The 21,358-nt window shown below is 44.3% G+C and overlaps 1 long non-coding RNA gene and 1 pseudogene across 1 annotated transcript; one reads left to right on the forward strand and one right to left on the reverse strand.

Moving 5' to 3' along the window:
* Positions 1-10,224: 10,224 nt before the first annotated feature.
* LOC101436257 (calcium-binding mitochondrial carrier protein SCaMC-2 pseudogene) lies at positions 10,225-12,130 on the forward strand (annotated as a pseudogene).
* Positions 12,131-13,160: 1,030 nt separating this feature from the next.
* LOC139436818 (uncharacterized) lies at positions 13,161-20,917 on the reverse strand. Its single transcript, XR_011646242.1, has 4 exons — positions 20,527-20,917; positions 16,071-19,375; positions 15,521-15,697; positions 13,161-13,414 (listed from the first exon to the last, which is right to left on the reverse strand). It is a non-coding gene; the product is annotated as an uncharacterized lncRNA (long non-coding RNA).
* Positions 20,918-21,358: the final 441 nt, after the last annotated feature.

The following is a 21,358-nucleotide window of genomic DNA, read 5'->3' on the forward strand; positions in this document are numbered from 1 at the left end:
GTGGATTTGTGCATGGAAGTCTCCAAAAATAATTTGTCCTTATTACCACTTATAAATTTAACTGAGAGGATTTTAAACAACCAGTAATAAGCAGGTTTGCACCCATTCCATCAGGAATCAAGGGTTAAAAATGTCTCAGTGATCAGATAACATCTATGGTTTTAGAATACTTAAGTGTGATAATGGAATAGAGGAGAGTATGGGCCATGATGTGAACCAATGTATATGAGGTGCAGAGGTGCCCAAAGATGTACTTACCAAATCCAATGGATGTGTCATGATGATGGGAACGAGTGTTGTTGGGGGGGGGGGGGGAGAGGGGGGGTGGGGGGGTGGGGTTGAATGGGACCTCACATATATATTTTTAATGTAATATTATTACAAATTCAATAAAAAATAAAAAAATTAAAAAAAAAAATAAAATGCAATCAAGTGCATTTGGTTTTGAGATTGATAGAATTATCCTTTATTGGTAAATAGAATTGTTTATAAAATTCTTTAATGGGCTCAGATACTTGTTTCATGCTTTTGATATTTTGGAAAACAAAAGCCTGTGATAATTGGGGAAATAGTTTTCAAACACAGCAATGTTTACTCAGACAAAGGTAGAAAACCACTCACATTTCACTGTGAGGGGTGGCCAGGGAGAGTACCCGAAGTGTCCTGTCCTCAAAGGTGGCCACATGTTGGCCAAAGTGGCCTGAGCCCAGTGTCTTCTTTGGCCCATTTCTCTGGGTACAGATGCAGTGGGGTGCAGACAAGGAGTGCGCTACATGTCCACAGCGTGACTCCAAGTTTAACTTTATTTTCAGAAAGTGCTAGAGTCTCCTGTGGGAAAGTGCTTCGGCGACAGCGCTGCGGGCAAAATGGATGTGTTTTGGGGATGTTCCCACTTATGGTGCCGGGCGACCTGGCTCAGGCTTGAAGAAGGCTCAGCTCAGGACGTGCAGCTCACGGCGAGGAAATGCCTTTGCTCTAACATCTGGAAAGTCAGAGAAGTCTGAATCCAGGTAGTTGACTCTATGCAGAGGTGGCCAAAGGACAAAGGAATTATATTCAGATACTTGGAGAAGCATTTGCTCCAGGGGCAAGCCACATCCAGAGGGGTCGGGGAAGCCTGTACCAGATGCGGTCCCTTTGGGAGGTGGGGTTGAAATAGGAGACATCCACGGCTTGCTTGGTGCCAGGCACAAGACGGCACTTTGCTCCACGTGTCTTGGGACCAGGGAAGACACAGTGCCCGCTGTGTGCACGCTGAATGGTCCTGGGACACAACGCAAGTATTTGGGAGAACAGACCATTCACTTACCTAGTGCTACCTTGTGCAGCATGCCCACAGATTGACATAGCTGTGCAGAACTTCATGTGTAAGAATTTGCTTGTGTGGGTCACAGCTTCTGGCCCCACTGGGTGGGGAAGGAAGGAGATGCTGAACTAGGCCACGGCTAAGCCATTTTAGCAGAATATGTGACTTGGTTATATAAATTCCCAATTTTATTATAAGATTCTCAACCATCAATGTCCTGTTTGACATGTTCTTCATGGCAACATTAAAAAAATGTTTAGTCTGGTAACATTTATATAACGTAAAATTCCTCATTTCAGCCAGTTTTAAGTGTACACTTCAGAGGCTTCTTTACATTTACAGTGTTGTTCTACCCTCAACACCGCCCATTACCAAAACTTTTTCATTAGGCCAAACAAACTCTGTACTCATTAAGCACCCCATTCCCCTCCCCCACCCTCTGGTGCCTCTCACCTACTCTCTGTCTCTATGAATTTGTTTATTCTAGATATTTCATATAGCTGGAATTTTTTGTGTCTGGCTTATTTCAGTCAGCATGCATGAGTTTCATTCATTTTTATGAGAAAGTAATAGTCCATTGTATGTACAGCCCACATTTTGTTTATCCATTCATCCGATGACAGATATTTCAGTTGTTTCCACCTCTTGGCTTTTGTGAATAATGCTGATATGAACACTGATGTCCAAAATATCTGTGTGAGGCCCTCTTTTTCAATTCTACTGGGTACGGAGTGGAATTGCGGCGTCACATGGTAACTCTAGGTTTAACTTTTGAGGAACAGTTACGCTGCACCATTTTATAGTCCCATCAGTGTCCTTTTAACTAATTCTTCCACAGAACCAGGCAGATTTTTGCTCTGTATTGGAGCCTCTCTAGATTTTTATTTTAACAATTTATGAGAATGGCTTAAGTGCCTGTACAGAAAGTCTGTTAACTGGTCACTACTTGGATCATGAACCAATTCTTGATACTTCTCCAGCAAAGAGGAACTAGTTTCATGCTTTGTACATTTCATGTAATATTTCACAGTAATTTTTAGGAAGTACTGGGGATTGAACTTTGGACCTCGTACAGGGGAAGCAGGAACTCAACCACTGAGCCACACCCACTCTGCTATTTCATATTTTTAAAATTATGTATCTCACACTGTATATAAAGATTAAGACTAAAAATTACTTTAAAAATAGAAAAAATTACATATCACTGTGAGTCAAGTAATATCTAATGAAATTATAAATAGATATAATTCATGAACTATCATTAGGATATAACTTTTTCTTGCTTTCAATAACTCTTTAAAATATCTTTCCAGATTCTAATAGATGTATTGATTTACATTTAAATAGGCAGTCCATTAATATTCCAAGAGATCTCTTGGCAAAAAAAAACAAACTGAAGAGGATAATCTAGCTTTCAAAAATAGGCAATAGTGCAATTCAAATTCAGTTTTATCTCTTCCTTTTGACCTACTAACTGCTTACTATGCCTGATCAACATACTTATTATTTGACCATATCTACTCAATTTAGAAAATAGCAGCACTGTGCTAGCCAAGAGGAGAGCACTGAGTGTGGATGAAATGACTGACCATGTTAATTGCTATCATAGATTAAAAAAAAAGATTAATGTCTATAATATAGAAAGCATTGTTGGCCTAGATATGCAGAGGCCCAGTGAAATGTTAGGGCCATTTTCCATATTGTAATGATAATAAAAAGTTGTTTTTTCCAACTTCAGAAGTTGTCCATGCATTTATCCTTTCCTCTATTGGATATATAATGTTTGGTTTCTATTTTTCTAGAGGTCTCCTAACTTTTTGATTAATTACACAATTAATTGGATCAAATCAATACATTTTTGCTTAGTTTAGGGATTCTATAGCACATGACAGTCCTTGAAAGAAATTTTAAAAAATATATATAGGCAGTTGACCTGAAATTTCAGGAAAGAGATCAAGGACAGAAATTTTTTAAAACTTTATTTTTAAAGAAGTTTTAGAAACAGAGGCCTTATATAAAATATATAGGGTATTCCCATATACCCCACACTCTCCCCTCTCACATTTTCCCCTATTATTAACATTTTACGTGAGTGTGGTCCATTTGTTAAAATTGGTGAAAACAATATTGAAGCATTGCTTCTATCCATGGTCTATAGTTTGCATTATGGTTTATAGTTTGCACCATACAATTTTATAGGTTTTGACAAAATGTATAATGGCCTGAATCCATCATTGCAAAAGCATGCAGAAAAATTCCAGTGCCTTAAAATGCCCCGTTACACCTATTCTTCCCTCCTCCTTCCCTCAGAAGCTCTGGCAACCACTATCTTTATATCAGTGTTACAAATCTTCCATTACTACAATAGTAATGTCTGCTATAGTCCATGGCTGCATTTTGCTCTTATGCTTATTCATTCCTTAATCTTGAGGTTTTGGGGATGGTGATGTCCACTCTACTTCAGATTGAGAGGAGTTTAGGTGTCTTGGGGAAGATAGAAGTTGTAGATATTCTTTGCCTTGCACTTTGGGATGGGGATTGTCCATCATTATTTAGTTAGTTGTCCTGGGTGAGTCTGATGAAATAGAGAGTAAGTTTCAGCTGCAATTCTGCTGAGATTCCTTTAGCAATGTTGTGTAGTTTTCTATGCACAAATTCTTTTACATCCTTAGTTAAGTTGATTCCTGGATATTTAATTCTTTTAGTTGCAATTGTGAATGGATTTTTTCTTGATTTCTTCCTTAGATTGCTCAATATTAGTGTACATAAGTGCTACATGATTTTTGCATGTTGCATGTTGATTTGTATCCCACCAATTTACTGAAATCATTTAACAGCTCTAGAAGCTTTGTTGTAGATTTTCGATAGCTTTCTATGTATAGACTCATGTCATTATGCAAATAGTGTAAGTTTTACTTCTTCAGAAAGGAAATTTTAAGTCTCAAACAAGACTTTTGAACAGATTTTTAATAGTCAACATGTAATATATTTTTAATGTGTTTATTTAAATTCATACTTATTATCTAAAAGAATCTTTTTTCCTCCTTTTGCTTTGCGATTTATGTGAATAAGAGGAATCTTTGTAATCTTATGAACATTTTATTTTTACATATATCCATATTTTGAGAACAATTTTGTTTGCCTTCTCTGGTTATTCTGGAGGAACTGTAGTGCCTGAATTTTTCACAGGACAAATATACAAGGAGCCTTGAATATATTTTTCATTTTTATTTTGAAGGGGCACAGAATGGACTCATTGGCTTAGAAGCAACAATTTTGGTAAATGTGAATATATGGGATTCATCACTCACCTTGTAAAAGGAAATGTTAGCCATGTCCATATCCAGGAAAATGCCTGCTAGGGAGATTTAGGTCTCACTGAGAGGGCAGTCTCAGGAGTAGTGCTGGCAGAGAAGCAGCTTTCATTTTAAACTTGCAGTCCAGAATTCAAGTTCTGAAGACAGTTGAAATCTCCCTCTTTGATTAACAGATTCTTTGGAAATGCCCAGAGCCCATTCTTTGCTTGTTCCCACCTCCCAGGAATGGCAGCCAGAGGTGGACAGACAATGGATGGTTGAATCTCTCAGCACACTTTTTAAATTTCTGTTTGACATGCCCATTTTGAACACTCCTCAGGTCATCAGAAATGTTGAGGAATTCATTGGCTGTGTCAACATCCATGGTCATATCCATTGGGAATAGAATATAAGTAATTTATCAAATGGATGGGACACCTATTATGGCTGTCACTTCTATGAGAAGGGTCCAATGCCTTTTTTTCTCTTCAGCTGGCTTAATTCTCCTCTTTCTTCACTTCATAGAACTTTTCCAGTGAAATATTTCCTGACTCCCTACTAGGTCAAATTACCTAAATTTATTTGTAGTAGTGCAGGCATCTTATTGATAATGTTTCTTTTTTTCCTTAAAGCATGTCTCTTCCTTCAACAAGTAAACTATGTGTGGTCAGTGATCCTGCTTTATTTTTATCAATTTATTATCCATTTCAATACAAGTCCTACCACAAGATGGATAATAAGTAATTTTTAAAATGCATGCATGAGGAAGATAAAGGATACATGTGGTGGTAAATTTTTTGAAAGATATAACTTTATTTTCTTCACTGTGCCAGTTTTTCCTTCCCAAATTAGCCATTTAGCCACACCTCTGAGTTACCAACTTGTTTATATTATATCTAAAGAAAAATGACAAGATTTTGCCAGGTGTCTTGAGGGGTGAGAGAATGATCTCGAAGGAACTTAAGAATAGAGAGGGAGGTATTTTCCCCTGTCTAAAGGAGCTGTTGTTAGACTTGGACATGGGAAGGGAGAAGTTGGGCTATGATTTAGACCCATACCTGATCATAGATAGGGCCTAGAGAAGGTGTGAAGACATGGGCTAGGTGGGGATTTATGAAATAGCAGTCCCTCCAGATAATGAGTGTATTGGAGGCAGCCAATCTGGGCTGGAGACCAACTCTGCCAGGTAGCTCCCTAATGCCTAGAGAAGAATGCAGACATTGGTCTTTAGAACAGATCGCAATGTGATTCTCCTCAGCATTTAGGAGGAGTACAGATAAGCAAATGCAAAAATGTGGGTAATTCCCACCTGTAGGAAGAACCAACGTCAGTTACCCCTGAGTTCTTAGCATGGAAGAGAGCAGGGAGAACAAATTCCTTACCTTGGAACTTCAGCAGCTGTGGGTTCATCTAGAGAACTCATCTTATTTAGAGCTTCGGTTTCTTTACCTTGGAAACCAGCCTCCCAACGTTCCAACTGACCCTGGTCTCATTCTCCTGGGAGATTTCAGAGCAGCCAGGGTACAATATAATAACCTCCCCTCGATTTTTCAGAAGCAAATTGATGCATTGTAAACAGCGCATGTATCCACCTTTGAAGAGTTTGGGTTTCTCAAGATAGGACTGGCAGGTAGGGTATGAACAAACACACTTTTAGAAAATTTTCAGCCATGGCCACTCTCCAGAGGAAAATACCATACAGATAAAACAAATGGTGCTGTTTCCTGAAAGTTTCCACCCTTTACATGCAGATGGTTAAGATGCCTTAATTAGATGTCATTCCTAGTGCTAAGCATTGAGCACACAAATACAAAGAGCACACGATCGAACTTCACAGACATTTGAAATGCATGTTGGAATGACAGATTGGAACCATTATTTGGCTTTGAGTTGAAACGGAGGAAGGGTCCACACCAATCAGGACTTCCAGCTCCCCTTGCACAAGTAGTCTAAGAGCAGCACTGAGAAGTTTAAAGAGACAAGGGAGGCTCACAATATGCAATGCTGTTCAATAGAAATAAAATACAAGGCACACGGGTAACTTCAAATTTTGTAGTAGCTACATAAAAAAGGTTACAAAGAGGTAAAATTAATTTGATAATGTTTTATAACCCAATATATCACAAGTATAACCATTTCTATTTGTGGCACTAGTACTCAATAGCTAAGGGGCTGGTGGCTACCATAATAGAAAGCAAGGATATAGAACAATTCCATCCCATAAACTTATACTGGACACCTGTCTTCTGAAGCACGAGTGGCACACTAGACTGTGGGCCAAATCTAGCCTGCTGCCTTTTAATGAATACAGTCTTATTGGAATGTAGCCACACACACTTGTTGTTCTATGGTCTATGGCTGCTTTTGAGCTATGTGACTGCAGAGTTTTATGACCCACAAAGCCAAAAACAGTTTCCATTTGGCTCTTTATAGAAAATGTTTACTGGTCCCTTTTCTAGTATATCCCAGGATAATTTTTGATTTTTAAAAATCATTAATTAATTCATTACCTCAGCATAGGTATTGAAAATCAAATCCAAGCAACACAGCATGGATTATACAATATAAAAAGTGTATATATTATATACTTTTAACACTGCTGAAACCAATTATTCAGTATGATTGCATCTGCATTTTTACTAAAATGGTACATTTTATGTACATTACAACCAATGGTGCCATGCTTATATCCACTTAATGAGAATTTAGGTAGGTTTTTATTTATTTATTTTTTACTTTCACTAATGTATATTTCATTTAGAAAAATATGCTAATTCTTTATAAATGTGGGAAGAGTCATTAAGCTCTTCATCCATATTGGACACTTCAAGTAGCATCAGCATTGTTCATTAGAAATTTAAATATCTTTCATTTTGGTTTCTATTGCTGGCAAAAATAATTTTAAAGAGACAATTTATTGAGCTTACAAATCACCTCAGGACAGTTTCTAGTTTGTTTAACAATGTTCTGAAAGTAAATCTCTGTAATAAAGGAGAAAAAAACGTATTTGAGGCATAGTTTTGTCCAGTAAGTAAGCTTTTAGGGAGTACTTCTAAGGAGACTTTATTGATTTTCTTGATCAAAACATTGAAAGACATTTTTTCCCCATTAGGCAACAACTATATAATCCATGCTGTGTAGCAGTGCTCCAAAATGTATTCACCAAATGCAATGAATATCCCTCAATGATGAAAGAGGTTGTTGATGTGGGAAGAGGGGGAGGGGTATGGGGTATATGGGAACCTCTTATATTTTTAATGTAACATTTTTTGTGATGTGTCTTTTTTTTAAAAAAAAAGACAATCATAAAAAATTAAAAATTAAGTGTACACTATATAAAGAATCCTCCCAACTGTCAATTGATGGGGAAAATATCTCTGAAATTAGCTTGTGAAATTAGTTAAGTTCATTCTAGTTCAAAGTGATAGCAATGAAATCTTATTTTCATATTAGAATGGGAGAGGTAAGTCCAATGTTAAATATTTTCTCCCTATTTCCTAAGTGTTTAGAGATGACTGTTATGAACAGGGGGGTAAGGGGAATTAATTAGTTACTTAGAAAAAAGTTGTCTAAGTGCCGCCTCAATCACACTGGGTCCTGGCACTCTAGGAGTGGTAACCAATAAACTGGGTTTAGTTCCAATTCTGCACAGATGACATATTTCTTATTTTTGTAAATCAAATAGCTGGTTACATGGGTTACTCTAGAGGTTGATGAATTGCCAGTCCTTACCTGCTTCTAATAGAGATGGCGCCAAAGAACATGACCAGGCTGCATCCATTAGCAGAACTGGAGGTTCCTATAAGCCTAGACCCTTCCTCTACCTCAAGGCATAGAATAATGATGATTTCTGCTTTAATCCCAATTAGAACTGCAAACCTCCAAGAGAGGACAATAGACTTTCATACTTGTTCTCACCTTGCCTCAATCTAAAGATGAAAAGAGTTGGGGCATAATAAATCTGTGCATGTCAAGGTTGCCAGGTGTCAGAACTAAGAGTCACTCAATTATTGGAAATTCATTCACATGTATGTTTTGCCCCTTGTCACAGATACTGCTGAACTCCTGCAAGAAGCAAGGACACATATGATCTGACCACACTACATGAGAAACCCACGTATCTGACCTGTGGATGTTCCTTCTGCCTGAACTGCAGACTTCCCAACTGGAAATAAAGTGAAGGGAGTCCTTGAAGAAATGCCAAGTGCCCTTCACACAATTACAGTTTTGATTCTGAACTTAACATTATTCCACAACCTATAGATCAAAGTTTTTCTTCCAGTTTTTCAGGGTATCACTAGGAACTTCTCATCAGTGGTTGAAAGTTTTCATTAATCACAAGAATCAGCTAGTGGTGATTTACACGGGAGTTAAAATTTGCTCCTCATTGGCAATTCCTTTATTCTCTATGCAGACATAGTCACTGATATGATAGATGACTTGCTAATGAGATCTCTATATTATACATTACATCATTAAAAATAAAACAGGTCCTTGACTGATTTCCAGGGAACAGTATGGCATTTTAATTACCAAACTTCTAAAACTGTAATTGTTCACATTTTTTGAGTTGTGCAGTTGCCAGTTTGCCTTAATGAGAAAATGTTCCTTAGATATGCCTGTGCTTTGGATTTGAAATGAAGAGAGTATCCAACAAAACCCAGTATATGATGATCATGGGAATGAAAGAAAATTTAATTTAATCACCTAAATGTAATCTAATTTCCCACACTCACCTTCTGAACATTTCCCAGGTTTACATTCACATGCCTCAAAACCTAATCACCTGTAAATCATCTAAAACCATGAGAATTTATTTTGAAGACAACAAAAATGATTTCTTTAAAATGACAAATGTATGCAAAGTAAATAGTAAGAATATAAAAAAGATTCTGCTGGATTTCTATCTTTTTATCAGTCAATTCTATTATCTGTTTGATTTCAGATGTTCTGTCTTCCACATCACTAATTCTTTCCACTGCCTCTTCAAATCTGCTGTTATTTGCTGAGAGTGTATTTTTGATTTCTTGGATTGTGCTGTTTATCACCATCATATCCGTTATATTTTTGCTTGTGTTTACCATTTCTTCTGTATGCTCTCCAAGTGTTTCCTTAATATCCTCAATCTTTCTTCACTTCATTATATTGGTCCATGATATTTGTTTGGAGAGCTTTGATTAGTTGTTCATTGTTCTGCTCCGTTTCCTGGCTTTTAGTTTGTTCACTGAATTTGGCCATGTTTTGCTGATTATTGGTATGGTTTGTAATTTTTGTTGCTGCCTGGTCATCATTTTATTTTGATGGGTTTGTTAAGTTGATTAGCTTCTCTGTCTAGTCTCAGGGTTTATTTATGTGATGTTTTTGTGTGTGTGTTAAGTCTTCTCTTTTACACTTTGTTCTTCTTATTCTATTTCCTTGTTGTCTAAGTTCCCTTTTGGGAAATATTAGGATCAGGGAAAGCAAAAGAGGTGAAAAAATAAAAAGTGTAACAGTAGTATGGGTAGTAAATGTTAGCAGAAGAACCGTATGAGACTTAGGAGAATGAACATTAAACTCACATAAGCTGTGTAGAGTTACAAGAGTGAAAAAGTGGAGTACCTACGGTGAGACGGTAAACTGAACATGGAGAAGAATGCAGCAGGAATTAAAAGCCAGTGTGGGCGGCGGGGCGGGGCTCCGGGCGGCCCTCCTTCCGCTCGCCGGTGGCTCGCAGCCCGCTTGCCGCTAGGACCCCCGGCGCGTCCTCGGCTCTGCTCGCCGCTGCCCCTGCGCCCCGCGCCCCGCGCCCGGCGCCCGCGTCTCCCGCCCGGCGGCGAGCAGTGTGCGGTGCCGCTGCGTGGCCTCCCCACGGCCGCTGCTGCCGCCTCGGCGCGGCGTCCTCGCGGGGTCCGTCTGCGGGGTCCGGACCGTCGGCCGCGCCTGTGGAGCCTCTCCCAGCCTCTCGACGTTAACCGCGACGGGGCCTCGGTGTCCCCCGCCTGGCGGTGGGCTGCGGCGCCTGGACCGCCCCGCCCGGGGGCGAGCTCCGGAACATCGCACAAGCCGGGGATCAGGACCTGCACGGGCAGCTCGACTTGGAAGCGTCTGTTCATCATCTCCAGGGTCACGAGAAGACACTGAGGCTGGTGTTTACGAGGCTGGACAAAAAGAACGATGCTCAGGAGACCGCGCAGTCCCTGCGGGACCTGGGAGTCGAGACATCTGAGCAGCAGGCGGAAAGCGTTCTCGAGAGCAGGGATAAAAGCGGCAGGACGACCGTCGAGGCGCACGAGTGGAGAGAGCTCCCCTTCTGCATCCTGGAAAACGTCCCGCACCTCCGCCTGCGCTGGAAGCGTCCCACGGTCTTCCATGTGGGGGACATCTGACGGCCCCTGAGGAAGTCGCAGTGCAGCACAGGCAGACGGGGATGTGGTGGCGACCCTCGTGGCAGGAGGCGGGGCGGGGGCGTACCCAGAACCCGCACAGCCCCCCTGGGCAGCCTCGACGTGCTCGTGCAGGTCCGTGCCTCCCGCAGCGCCCACATGTGCGTGGTCCACCCTGACGGTTCAAGAGCGAGGGCCCGGGTCACTCCGGCGGGCAAGGGCATCAGCGTCCTCACAGTTGCCCCCAGGGTCAGCCGTCAAGGTCATGGCACGTGAGCAGGTCAGGCTTCTGCGGATGGTGATCAGGAGACACCGAGGACTCACGGGAGGCTTGTGGCTGGGCCCCTGGCCGGCGCCACCGCGCGGAACAGCGTCTACCCAGCGGAGGTTCTGAAGACCCGGGGGCCTGCCGAGCACAGGCCAGCACTCGGGCACGCCGCACTGTGCCAGGAAGGTCCTGGCCAGAGAGGGACGGCCGCCTGCGACAAAGGCTGCATCCCGCATGCTTGCGGATCATCCCCTACGCCGGGATGGACCTGGCCGTGCACGAGACGCTCAAGCACGCCTGGCTGCAGCGTTACGCAGTGAACAGCCGACCCGGGCGAGTTGGTGCTCCTGGCCTGTGGTGCCATGCCCAGCACCTGTGGACGGCTGGCCAGTTACCCGCTGGCCCTGGTCAGGCCCCGGAGGCAGGTGCAAGCACCCTCCACCGAGGGTGCTCCGGGGGTGACCGTGAGCAGCCTCTTCAGGCACATCCTGCGCGCCGAGGGGGCCTTCGGCCTCTGCCGGGGCTGGCCCCCGACTTCGCGAAGGTGATCCCCGCAGTGAGCCTCAGCTGCGCGGTGTGTGGAACCCTGAGGCTCACTCTGGGCCTGCAGTCGCGGGGACGCGAGGGCGGGCGGCCCTGCGCAGCGGGCTCGCTGCTCCTGGGCGCGTGGCCCCGGGACGTGCAGCCCTCTCGTTCTGTGAATGCGCCCACGCTAAGGGGACTTGAGCCAAGCTGCGAGAGCCCCGGGAGGCGCTGCAGCGGGCGGGGCACGGGCGGGGGGCACGCCTGCCGGCTTTGTCCTGCGGGCCCTGGCTGGCCCTCAGGTCGGGATTCGAGGAAGGCCTGTGGGTATTCCTCAGCGCCCAGGGGTCGGCAGGAGTCAGGCTCGCGTGCGTAGGGACAGGGACATTTCCTGCAGTGCTGCCGTAGAGCAGAGCCTGGGAGCCGGCTCAGTCGGTCCATCCTGCCCTCGCAGCCAGACCAGCAGCCGCAGGCTCTCTGCCCTCTGGCTGGCCGAGCGTTTTCCCCATGCCCCCTTGGCGCCTCTCCTCTGCTGTTTTAATGTGGCAGGAGGTGGACTGCCAGCCCCCTCCCCAGCCCCGCCTCGTTTGTCTCCTCTCCATCCGTGGTAAGCGGGGATTTCGGCTGACTTGACAAACCTTGCTCCCCCAGCCTGCGGCATCAGTGCCGACCTGCTCATGCAGGGAAGAGCGGGGTCTGGCTTCTGTGCTCTTCCTCCCCGGAGCCCCTCCGTGGCTTGCCCCAGATGGCGCCTGGATGTCCGTGTGCAGGCGCCCTGCTGGAGGGGCGGGATCAAAGGCCAAGCCCACCCTCTGCTGCCTGGCCTCACACCCACGGCTTCATGAAGGTGATGCTGGGTCCTGGAAGCCAGAGGACCCTGCTCCCTGCTTGGGGTCGCGTGGGGCTCTGAGCTGGCCCTGCACGGGCAGGACTGACGCGGGCTCAGAACCAAACGCCCTCTCCCTGCTCTGAGGCAGGAGGGCGGTGGGGGGAGCTTCCTTGGGGGAAGGGCAGAGTTTCTCTCCCATGTCTGCATCCCCTGGTAAGAAAAGGAAAAGGTGTTAAGGGCCTTAATTACGTACCGTTGGGAAAAGGGTTTTGCTCAGAGAGGCAAGCTGGACAAACGTGCAAGTTCTTTGCTTCCAGAGAGAAGACAAAGGGAGTAATAGAAAGGTCTGCTGCCTGGGTTCAAGTCTATTTCTGATGTCCCCGGGGATTTATTTCCAATCCCAGTTGGGGCAAAGTGGGACCAGCCTCACATTCCACTGACATAATGTATCACACTGCTTGCAGCCCATTTATTTCATATTTATTTGAACAGAGTATACCCTATTTTTATAGATTTGTTTAATTAATAGCCTGCCATTTTCATGTCCATTTTTCATTCATAGTTATATTGGTGGTGATTGTACCTTCTCAGCACCATGTGGTGGGGTGGGGAGAGGAAAGGAAGGAGGGCCTTCCAGCTGCCCAAGTGTATGTCGTCTCTCCAAAGAAATTCCTCCCAGGTGGAGCTGGAGAAGGAAGGCCAGGAGGGCGTAGGGAGCCGACCACAGGGGAGGCGGGGAGGCCTTTGGCAGGTCGGTCTGGGCTGGCACTCCCTGGGAGCTTCCCGTTACTTAAGCGTCCAGGAAGGAAGGAGCTCAGGAAGCCTCGGAATCTGAGGGAATGAAGGCCTGCTGAGGGGTAGAAGGCCTGGGAGAAATCTCAAAAAACGACGATGAAAGTCCAAGTCATTTCTTGGACTGGGAGGATTTCTCTAGTTCACCCTTTTGGAATCGAAAGGCAGTGAGGTGCCTCTCCCTGTGGATTTGGGTTGGGGGGTGGGGGCCTTGAGGAGAGGGCAGCCAGCCCCCCATTCCAGGTTGTAAAGTGGGCTCCCTCCCGCTGCCCCCACTCAGCAACGCTGGTCAGCTTGCAACTCGACTGTTGCACTTCATTCTACTAGAATGGCCTAATGAGGAAATTTTAAATAGGATGCAAAGATCAATGTGAAATTATTGTTCCATGTAAATATATATAGTTATAACTGGACTTTGTCAAAAAGCAAATTAAGATTAAGAATTGGACGCTGTCATTTAAAACAGCCTCCTAATAAAGTTTCAAAGCCAAAAAAAAAAGGGTCATGTGGTCAGGAGAGAGGGAAAGAGAAAAGAAATGACAATAACATAAAGAGTGAATAAAAGAAAACAGATTGAGGTGTTAGAAATAAAAAGTCAGAAAAATTGGGGGCTAAAGAAAGGTAGAATGTAAGAGAAACAATAAAAGACGGAAGCTAGACAGATGTAAAGGAGGGAAGTAGATATGGCTCAATGGATAGACCTTCTGCCTCCCATATAGGAGGTCCAGGGATTGATACCTACGGCCAACTGTCCTGTGTGGTGAGCTGGCCCCACGTGGAGCGCTGATGCATGCAAGGAGTGTCGCCCCACACAGTGGTGCCCTCGCACAAGGAATGGCCCCCAAGCAAGGAATGCAGCCCCTCGCAGGAGTGCAGAGCTCCCAGGAGTGGTGCCACCCAAACAGAGAGCTGATGCAATGCCAAAAAAAAAAAAAAAAAAGAAACACAGAGAAGAGACAATATGAGATGCAGGGAACTAGGTAGCTGAGGTGGAGCAAGAGAGTCATTGCCTCTCTATCACACCGGAAGGTCCCAGGATGGATTCCCAGAGCCGCCTAATGAGAATACAACAGACACAGAAGAACTCACAGTGAATGCACACAGAGAGCAGACAATAGGGGGTGGGGGGGAGTTGGGAGAAAATAAGAAAAAAAGAAAGCTGTAAGGTAGCCAAAATCAGTACACACAGAAAAGAGGAAATCAAGGATGAGGAATGACAGCAAACAAGAAACACTGCCTGTAGCACCTAATAGAAAAAAAAGGGGGGAAGAAAGGAAAAAGGGAGAAAAAAAGGGTGGTGAGGAAATAAAGAGGAAGAAAAAACAAGAACACAAATGAACAAAAAAGACCAGACAAGGCCTCAAGCAAGGAGTCCTCTTTGCAAATGAATAAACTGCTTAGGAGCCCATCCTTCCCTCTTTCCCCCTTCCTCACTTCCCTCTCTCCCAGGGCAGCAGGAAGCCCGTGTGAGAGCTCCCCTCCAAGATTCAAATGGGACCCTGGTGAACCAACAACCACAGAAAACAATGACTCTTAGTGTCTTTGAGAGAGAACACCCACACCTTGCCAGGAACCCTAAACATGCTTTTGGAAGCCTACCAAGCACGTCCCACTGTCCCCCTCTCTTAGGAGTGTTGCACAGGACTAGTTTATTGCCTGACTCCACCTTCTCCCAGACGAATTTTCCTATCCCAGGGCATTTAGGTAAGTCAGGCTCTCCCAGCAGATTCACCTCCCCTCTCTTCCTAGCCTTTCCTCAAGCCAGCTGGCATGCTCCTCCTAGCTCAACAAAAGCGGGACCAGACCATTGAACCTGCACTCCTCAGACCCCGCAGCACCCCTCGCCGGAACCCTCCCACTCTCGGAGTTTGTCTGAGACCTGTGGACTAGGGGAAGCCCGGGGCTCAGGGAGTGCTGGGCTCAGGGAACGTGGGCTCAAGGAACACAGGTTATGGGGAATGCGTGGTTCGGGGAATGCAAGGTTCAGGGAACATGGGTTCGGGGATCACGTGTTTGGGGAACAAGGGGCCCAGGAACTCCGCCTTGTGACAGCAGTGTTCAGGGAATGCTGTGGCTAGCAGCTCGAGGGGAAGGTTTAGCCTTCCCACAGCTTCCTGCTCAATTACCAGGAACCCACCATTTTACCTTGAGCAAGCACTCCTTTGGTCTCACTCTCTCCAGATTGATATCCAGAAACTTCCTGCTTTGTGGGTTCCAAAAACAGCTCACTTGGGCAGGATTCTGTTCCCAATCAGCCGGTTTTTTGCAGGAGAGATGACGAGGGTGCGCTCACTTGGATGCCATCTTGCCCCGCCAACAACACTGAATGTTAATGAATTAAAGTATCCAATCAAGAGACACAGATTGGCAGCATGAATAAGGAAATATGACCCATCTGTATGCTCTCTACAAGAAACTCACCTTAGACCCAGGGATGCAAGGAGGCTGAAAGTGAATGGTTGGAAAATAATTTTACATGCAAACAATGACCAAAAAAGAATGGGAGTAGCTATACTAATACTGGCACAAAATAGACTAAATGCAAAACTACTGTGAGAGACAAAGAAGGACACCATATATTAGGAGAGCTAATCTATCAAGAAGAAAGAACAATCATAAACATTTATTCAACTAACCAGTGCACCTCAGAATACACGAGGCAAACATTGGAGAAACTAAGTGGAGAAATACTTACCTCTCCGGTTATAGGGGGACTTTAATACACCATTATCACCACTAGACAGAATATCTTGACAGCAGATCAATAAAAAACAAAGACTTTTAATAATACTTCAAAGGATCTAGACCTAATAACTTATACAGAGCATGACAGCCAAAAACAGCAGGATATACATTCTTCTCGAGCACACATGGATCCTTCTCCAGGATGGACTACACGCTAGGCCACAGAACAACACTCAACAAGACTGAAAGTACACAAAGTAATTTCTCTGACCACAATGGAATGAAACTTGAAATCAATAAGGGCCAGAGAACCAGATTTGGTATGACCTGAGGTGAACCCAAGTGTTCCTAGGAAAACATTTCCTTGGACTCTCTCAGCCCATTCTTCATAATTCTGTTTGCATAACCCACATTTCACAATCTTCAGGTTCTCAGAAATGTTGAGGTTGTTGTTGACTGTGTCAACATCCAGGGTCATATTCACTGTGGAAAGGAAAGTAGGTAGCAGATATTGACCCACTCTTCATTTCTACCAAATGTCTCATTCACTCTCTGTTTGAGTTGTACTCTTCTTCCCTTCATTGGAATTTTCCTTGAGAAACTTGTCTGGCCTCCCTGATCAGGTCAACTTTTGTATATAAAATGAATTAATACAATTTTAACAATCTTCTTAGAGTGGGACTTCTTTCTACATTGTTATGTGATTGTTTGTTGAAATAGTTTTTCTTTTCTTATGATTGAGATCCATGATGACAGGGACCATGGCAGTTTATTGACATAAAAAATAATTTCATAAATTAATGCTATCTGGTAAAGAGTAGCTATCTAGCTGATATCTTGAAGGGCAGAAATACAATTTCACTGTTTGCAGAATAATATTTACATGTTAAGGTTTGTTTTTTCTTTGCATGAACACTCCTCATTTGCTCTTATTGACTAAGCTTGTACAAACATTTCAGTGTTTTGTTTTCCAAAAGTCATAATACAATGAAGGGATAATGCTAGCAGTCCTGGTTTGAAATGAGCAACTTTTGTGGAAGTTAAGATAGATGAAAGGATTCCTTTGGTAAAGAACAAGGATGTCTTTGTGTTCTGGAATCATCTTAGTCCCGGTACTTATATGGTGTAGTGGAGTATGGAAATTTATATATGAATGTTTCTGTGGACTGCCAACATCTCTAATGCTTCCTAATGATCAGGAATGGAGCCCAGAGCTGATTGTCCTAACACAACCATGTGGGAAGAGCCAATGGGAGTCTGTGATGTGAACCCCGTGGACCATCAAAAAATACCTTCATTCCATTCCCTTGGGACGTGGCTCAGTAAAAGATACCTAAAACTGCATGGTCCTTGGTGAGGGTTTATCAAGGACAAAAAGTGTCTGGGATAAGTTTCACCATTCCAAATGTGAGTTTTCAAGGAGCAAAAAGCATACTATGAATAGAAAATAATTCATTTCCTCACAAGTACTACATATTTAAGCACTCTCATTGCATCCCCACCCAACACAGCCACTGCTGATTACAGACACATGAAAACAGACCCTGGGCTAGAGCGAGAGCCAGCCTGGAGTCGGCCCCTTACCACCAGCCTGAGTTCTGGACTCTGCTAGGTCTGCCCTGGCCTCCTGACTTTAGTACAATAGGCATGCAGATGAGTTCAGATAAGCTCACTTAATTTTTTTAATTTCATTTTACTTTATTTTTAAATTATGACCCCTGTATGATGTTATGCATATTTGCTTTGTAAGTACACAACTGTTACTATACACTTGTTTATGTATGCTCATATATAAATGATATAAAGATAATAATAATTGGATTGGTTGGGGGAAAAATACTTTGTTTAGTAGTAGTATTTTGACAATGCTCTTTAATCATTAATTAAAAAGGTTTAAAAACAATGCAAGTTATTGGTGGTAGGGTGAGATGTTATATATGTTTGTATGATATATGTTTGTTTTTTAAGTTCACAACTGTTACACATTTATTGTTTATGTATGTTTATGTATGAATTACATATTTCAATAAATGAAAAAAATTATCTCTTTTTAAAGTTAATAGATCTCACAAAACATTACATTAAAAACATAAGAGGTTCCCATATACCCCTCGACCCCCTCACACCTCTCCTCCCACATCAACAACGTCTTTCATCATTGGGGCACATTCACTGCATTTGGTGAATACATTTTGGAGCACTGCTGCACCGCATGGATAGTGGTTTACATTGTAGTTTACACTCTCCCCCAGTGCATTCAGTGGGTTATGGCAGGATATATAATGTCCAGTATCTGTCCCTGCAATATCGTTTAGGACAACTCTAAGTCCCAAAAATGCCCCCGCATCACATCTCTTCTTCCCTCTCCCTGCCCTCAGCAACTACCGTGGCCACTTTCTCCAATGCTACAATGCTACAATTTCTTCCATTACTAGGCACAATAGTTCCATAGTAAAATATCAGTAAGTCCACTCTAATTCATATTTTATTTCTCCATCCTGTGGACTCTGGGTTGGTGATGTCCTCTCCACCTCTATATCAAGAGGGGACTTAGATTCCACATGGTTGGTGCATGTGATTCTCCAGCTTGCACTTTAACAATAAACCTGTTTCCAAATTGAATGGCAAAATAATTCAGAGTTATGTTGTGACATGGAGTCAGGCAGTATTTTCTGTGGCCTCAGGTCAGTGTGGGAGGCACGTGGTGAGCACTAAAGCCCTGCCTCAGCAAGCTGACCTCATTCTCCAGAACCGACCACCACACACTCTTTCTCCACCTCTACCTAAGGGGGCTAATGCACTGTGATAAATCCCTGGGGTTCTGAATCATCCGGGGGCTTTTTAAATGCCTAGTAATTGAAAGTGTATTCAAGTTTTGGGAAACCATGGTCTAGGCAAGGCTGCCTAAAGGAATCGTGAAAAACATACTTATGATTGACTTTTCTAGGGGCCACATATTAAAAAAGTAATAAGAGATATATGGGGAAGTGGATGTGGCTCAAGGGACTGGACTTCTGTCTACCATATGGGAGGTCCAGGGTTCATTTCCTAGGGCTTTCTGGTGAAGGCAAGTTGGCTGGCATGGAGTGTTGGCTAGCATGGAGGGCTGGCGTGAGTGGAGAACTAGCCCATGCGGAGTGCTGACCTGTACAGGAGTGCTGGCCTGGACAGAGAGCTGGCTCAGCAAGATGATGCAACAAGAGACACAGAGAAGAGACAGTAAGAGATGCAGCAGACCAGGGAGCTGTGGTGGTGCAAGAGATTGAGCACCACTCTCCCACTCCAGGAGGTCCCAGGATCAGTTTCTGGTGCCACCTAAAGAATAGACAAGCAGACACAGAAGAACACACAGTGAATGGGAACAGAAAGCAGACAGCAAGTGCAAAACAAAAAGGGGGGGCGATAAATAAGTGTTTTTAAAAAGTGTTAAAAAATAAGAGATGTAAAATTGTTTCAGTAACCTATTATATAACATAACATATCAAAAATACATGTGGCAGCAGCCTCATGTCAAGTGGTCAGTGGCCAGCAGTGGCCTCACTATTAGACAGTACAGGTCTAGATCATGACCTAAATATTACCATTCCTTTACAATCTCTAATCTGAGTAGGGATTAGATTAGTGGATCTAATCTCTACACAGAAGTGGGAGCATCTGTTGCTTGGGAGCATAAAACCTGCCCACATGTTCTGTAAAGCCTTTTGTGGGAAGGGGGCAGGCTGCATATACTCCTTACCTTGGAACTGCAGCATCCTTGGGTTCATTGTTAGAAGAGCTCTCAGGTGGGGCTCCAGGTCCTTGACCTTGGAAACCAGCCCCCCCCCACAACCTGGCAACTGGGCCTGATGTCATTCTTCTGAGAGACCACAGGGTGGCAGGATGGGCACGATAAGCCCTCCCCATCAGGCTCTTTCTGCAGTGAATTGGTGCAGTGGAAGCAGCAGGTGTATCCCCACTTCAAGCGCATGGGCTTGTCAAGATAAACCAGGCAGAGAGGACACCTACTTGCTTCCTTGAAGCATTCAGCCATGGCCACAGTCTGGGGGATAATGGGCATGATAATAGAGTTTCCATGAGTTCAATGACTTTAGGTTCGGGGGCTCTTTCATGTCTCCATGGCTAGAGAAATTGCCATCCTTAGTACTAGGTAATGAAGATAAATTATAAAAACAAACACAAATGTTAAGGATTCATGACCCCAAACTAGTAATTGACATACTCATCAGCATAAAGGACAGGACTCAGCATTTGATGCTTTAAGTTGAGGTGAAGGGAGAGTCTAGCCTGGGAAGGCCAAGAGGGACGACCTCAGACACATGTGGTCTTGGAACACCTGAAATGGGCCTGTTCTGAATTAAAATGTGCTGAAAGGGCAAACTGATCAGATTTTGAAGCTCAATAAGAAAAAGAAGACAAAAAAGTTAAGGGTTGAGGGGCAGGGCAAGATGGTGGCTGAGTGAGCTTACCTGATGGTCTCTCCTGCAAAGAAGCGGCTGGGCAGCATTGGAGGTTCTTCGGGACCAGGCTGTTTCGGGATTTTTGCAGGGCAGGAGGTGTCTGGACATCAATTTGGTGGGAAGGTAACGGAGAGGATTCATCTATAAGATATAATTGAGACTCTATTGCACAGAGGTAAGAGCTGCGCACGAAGCTCCCTCCTGGGGTGGGTGGAAGTGCGGCACCGGCGCTGCAGCAGCGATTCCTGGAGGCTCTGCGGTACTGGGGAATTCATAAACCCTGAGCAGGCTGTTGGGGAGCTGACAGGACGGGAGGCCTTTGCAGACCAATTTGGGGAGACAAACGGGGGTTTTGTTGCGAAGCGGGGAATTTTTGATTGCAGACACAAGTAATAGTGCTTCCGCCTGGATCCCCGCCCCCCCAAGCCCAGCTGCCGATCTGCAGCGGACTTAGATTGCTGGCAATAAAGGGACGTCACCGGGAGGCTGTTACAGGGTCTGGTGGGGTGGGAGACGTCTGGAAGCCGATTGGGGGAATATTTTGCGAAGCTGGGAATTTCGGTTTTGGACTCTGTTGTCGGCATTTCCGGCTGGTGCCCCACCCCCAGGCCTGGCTACTGATCTGCGTCATTAAATTGGCTGCAGTGTAGAGGCGCCCCCAGGTGGCCGTTCCGAGGGCTTACAGGGTGGGAGGGGTCCTGAAGTCGAATTGGTGATACATCCACAGAATAGACCCCAGTGAGTGAGTGAATTGTGGGGTTCAGACACATAAGATAGAGTTTGCGGATCTGACCTCACCCAAAGGGCTAGCACCCAGCTGTGGGGATCCCTGAAGGCTGTG

Source organism: Dasypus novemcinctus, chromosome 18, assembly GCF_030445035.2.
Source record: "Dasypus novemcinctus isolate mDasNov1 chromosome 18, mDasNov1.1.hap2, whole genome shotgun sequence".
Taxonomy (NCBI): Eukaryota; Metazoa; Chordata; class Mammalia; order Cingulata; family Dasypodidae; genus Dasypus; species Dasypus novemcinctus.